Here is a 4,586-nt window from a genome sequence, read left to right as displayed (position 1 = left end):
ACACCCAGGTTCGAGTCCCACAAGTCCCGCCGCGTTCCACCAGGGTTCCGGGGTGCCTACAATGTCCAAGACGCACCCAGCAAAGGCGCACTGTGATTGGGAAGAAAAGTCCACAACGCACCCAGCAAAGGCGCACTGTGAGTGGGAAGAAAAGTTGGGAAAGTGGGCAAAAGTCCCGAATTTGGTCCAAAATCACACCCAGGTTCGAGTCCCACAAGTCCCGCCGCGTTCCACCAGGGTTCCGGGGTGCCTACAATGTCCACAACGCACCCAGCAAAGGCGCACTGTGAGTGGGAAGAAAAGTTGGGAAAGTGGGCAAAAGTCCCGAATTTGGTCCAAAATCACACCCAGGTTCGAGTCCCACAAGTCCCGCCGCGTTCCACCAGGGTTCCGGGGTGCCTACAATGTCCACAACGCACCCAGCAAAGGCGCACTGTGATTGGGAAGAAAAGTTGGGAAAGTGGGCAAAAGTCCCGAATTTGGTCCAAAATCACACCCAGGTTCGAGTCCCACAAGTCCCGCCGCGTTCCACCAGTGTCTCGGGGTGCCTACAATGTCCACAACTCACCCAGCAAAGGCGCACTGTGATTGGGAAGAAAAGTTGGGAAAGTGGGCAAAAGTCCCGAATTTGGTCCAAAATCACACCCAGGTTCGAGTCCCACAAGTCCCGCCGCGTTCCACCAGGGTTCCGGGGTGCCTACAATGTCCACAACGCACCCAGCAAAGGCGCACTGTGATTGGGAAGAAAAGTTGGGAAAGTGGGCAAAAGTCCCGAATTTGGTCCAAAATCACACCCAGGTTCGAGTCCCACAAGTCCCGCCGCGTTCCACCAGTGTCTCGGGGTGCCTACAATGTCCACAACTTACCCAGCAAAGGCGCACTGTGAATGGGAAGAAAAGTTGGGAAAGTGGGCAAAAGTCCCGAATTTGGTCCAAAATCACACCCAGGTTCGAGTCCCACAAGTCCCGCCGCGTTCCACCAGTGTCTCGGGGTGCCTACAATGTCCACAACTCACCCAGCAAAGGCGCACTGTGATTGGGAAGAAAAGTTGGGAAAGTGGGCAAAAGTCCCGAATTTGGTCCAAAATCACACCCAGGTTCGAGTCCCACAAGTCCCGCCGCGTTCCACCAGTGTCTCGGGGTGCCTACAATGTCCACAACTTACCCAGCAAAGGCGCACTGTGAATGGGAAGAAAAGTTGGGAAAGTGGGCAAAAGTCCCGAATTTGGTCCAAAATCACACCCAGGTTCGAGTCCCACAAGTCCCGCCGCGTTCCACCAGTGTCTCGGGGTGCCTACAATGTCCACAACTCACCCAGCAAAGGCGCACTGTGATTGGGAAGAAAAGTTGGGAAAGTGGGCAAAAGTCCCGAATTTGGTCCAAAATCACACCCAGGTTCGAGTCCCACAAGTCCCGCCGCGTTCCACCAGGGTTCCGGGGTGCCTGACATGTCCACGACGCACCCAGCAAAGGCGCACTGTGATTGGGAAGAAAAGTTGGGAAAGTGGGCAAAAGTCCCGAATTTGGTCCAAAATCACACCCAGGTTCGAGTCCCACAAGTCCCGCCGCGTTCCACCAGTGTCTCGGGGTGCCTACAATGTCCACAACTTACCCAGCAAAGGCGCACTGTGAATGGGAAGAAAAGTTGGGAAAGTGGGCAAAAGTCCCGAATTTGGTCCAAAATCACACCCAGGTTCGAGTCCCACAAGTCCCGCCGCGTTCCACCAGTGTCTCGGGGTGCCTACAATGTCCACAACTCACCCAGCAAAGGCGCACTGTGATTGGGAAGAAAAGTTGGGAAAGTGGGCAAAAGTCCCGAATTTGGTCCAAAATCACACCCAGGTTCGAGTCCCACAAGTCCCGCCGCGTTCCACCAGGGTTCCGGGGTGCCTGACATGTCCACGACGCACCCAGCAAAGGCGCACTGTGATTGGGAAGAAAAGTTGGGAAAGTGGGCAAAAGTCCCGAATTTGGTCCAAAATCACACCCAGGTTCGAGTCCCACAAGTCCCGCCGCGTTCCACCAGGGTTCCGGGGTGCCTACAATGTCCACAACGCACCCAGCAAGAGCGCACTGTGATTGGGAAGAAAAGTTGGGAAAGTGGGCAAAAGTCCCGAATTTGGTCCAAAATCACACCCAGGTTCGAGTCCCACAAGTCCCGCCGCGTTCCACCAGGGTTCCGGGGTGCCTACAATGTCCACGACGCACCCAGCAAAGGCGCACTGTGATTGGGAAGAAAAGTTGGGAAAGTGGGCAAAAGTCCCGAATTTGGTCCAAAATCACACCCAGGTTCGAGTCCCACAAGTCCCGCCGCGTTCCACCAGGGTTCCGGGGTGCCTACAATGTCCACAACTTACCCAGCAAAGGCGCACTGTGATTGGGAAGAAAAGTTGGGAAAGTGGGCAAAAGTCCCGCATTTGGTCCAAAATCACACCCAGGTTCGAGTCCCACAAGTCCCGCCGCGTTCCACCAGGGTTCCGGGGCGCCTACAATGTCCACGACGCACCCAGCAAAGGCGCACTGTGATTGGGAAGAAAAGTTGGGAAAGTGGGCAAAAGTCCCGAATTTGGTCCAAAATCACACCCAGGTTCGAGTCCCACAAGTCCCGCCGCGTTCCACCAGTGTCTCGGGGTGCCTACAATGTCCACAACTTACCCAGCAAAGGCGCACTGTGATTGGGAAGAAAAGTTGGGAAAGTGGGCAAAAGTCCCGAATTTGGTCCAAAATCACACCCAGGTTCGAGTCCCACAAGTCCCGCCGCGTTCCACCAGGGTTCCGGGGTGCCTGACATGTCCACGACGCACCCAGCAAAGGCGCACTGTGATTGGGAAGAAAAGTTGGGAAAGTGGGCAAAAGTCCCGAATTTGGTCCAAAATCACACCCAGGTTCGAGTCCCGCAGGTCCCGCCGCGTTCCACCAGGGTTCCGGGGTGCCTACAATGTCCACAACGCACCCAGCAAAGGCGCACTGTGATTGGGAAGAAAAGTTGGGAAAGTGGGCAAAAGTCCCGAATTTGGTCCAAAATCACACCCAGGTTCGAGTCCCACAAGTCCCGCCGCGTTCCACCAGGGTTCCGGGGTGCCTACAATGTCCACAACTTACCCAGCAAAGGCGCACTGTGATTGGGAAGAAAAGTTGGGAAAGTGGGCAAAAGTCCCGAATTTGGTCCAAAATCACACCCAGGTTCGAGTCCCACAAGTCCCGCCGCGTTCCACCAGTGTCTCGGGGTGCCTACAATGTCCACAACGCACCCAGCAAAGGCGCACTGCGATTGGGAAGAAAAGTTGGGAAAGTGGGCAAAAGTCCCGAATTTGGTCCAAAATCACACCCAGGTTCGAGTCCCACAAGTCCCGCCGCGTTCCACCAGTGTCTCGGGGTGCCTACAATGTCCACAACGCACCCAGCAAAGGCGCACTGTGATTGGGAAGAAAAGTTGGGAAAGTGGGCAAAAGTCCCGAATTTGGTCCAAAATCACACCCAGGTTCGAGTCCCACAAGTCCCGCCGCGTTCCACCAGGGTTCCGGGGTGCCTACGATGTCCACAACTTACCCAGCAAAGGCGCACTGTGATTGGGAAGAAAAGTTGGGAAAGTGGGCAAAAGTCCCGAATTTGGTCCAAAATCACACCCAGGTTCGAGTCCCACAAGTCCCGCCGCGTTCCACCAGGGTTCCGGGGCGCCTACAATGTCCACAACTTACCCAGCAAAGGCGCACTGTGATTGGGAAGAAAAGTTGGGAAAGTGGGCAAAAGTCCCGAATTTGATCCAAAATTATGCCCGGGTTGGAGTACCACGAGTCCGGCCGCGTTCCACCGGTGTCCCGGGGGTGCCTGGCATGTCCACAACTTACCCAGCAAAGGCGCACTGTGATTGGGAAGAAAAGTTGGGAAAGTGGGGAAAAAAAGTACCGGAAAATATCCAAAATTATGCCCGGGTTGGAGTACCACGAGTCCGGCCGCGTTCCACCGGTGTCCCGGGGGTGCCTGGCATGTCCACAACTTACCCAGCAAAGGCGCACTGTGATTCGGAAGAAAAGTTGGGAAATTGGGGAAAAAAAGGACCGGGAAATATCCAAAATTATGCCCGGGTTGGAGTACCACGAGTCCGGCCGCGTTCCACCGGTGTCCCGGGGGTGCCTGGCACGTCCACAACTTACCCAGCAAAGGCGCACTGTCAGTGGGGAAGACCAAACATGTCTCGGATTTTTTCCAAGTACCTTAACGAGAGAGGCTAAAAAGCACCTGTTTTTACCTTCTCTCGTTGTTGTACTTAGAAAAAAAACGAGAAAATAAAAAATCTGGGTTTTTTTCTAAGTACCTTAACGAGAGAGGCTAAAAAAAACCATTTTTTACCTTCTCTCGTTGTTGTACTTAGAAAAAAAACGAGAAAAAAATTTTTCCCCATTCATTTCAATGGGAGTTCATTTTTTTTTTGGGATTTTTTCTAAGTACCTTAACGAGAGAGGCTTAATTTTTCACCTACTTTTTACCTTCTCTCGATTTTTCGTTTTTTACCTGGTCGACCAAAACACCTCCATCTCGTTACTATGTGCACCATGTCTGACAGGCTGAAATCACAGGGAACGCGTC

Source organism: Nerophis lumbriciformis, unplaced genomic scaffold (assembly GCF_033978685.3).
Source record: "Nerophis lumbriciformis unplaced genomic scaffold, RoL_Nlum_v2.1 HiC_scaffold_102, whole genome shotgun sequence".
In the NCBI taxonomy this organism is placed as follows: domain Eukaryota; kingdom Metazoa; phylum Chordata; class Actinopteri; order Syngnathiformes; family Syngnathidae; genus Nerophis; species Nerophis lumbriciformis.
The sequence above is the reverse complement of the archived record's forward strand: the minus strand, read 5'-3'. Positions refer to the sequence as shown.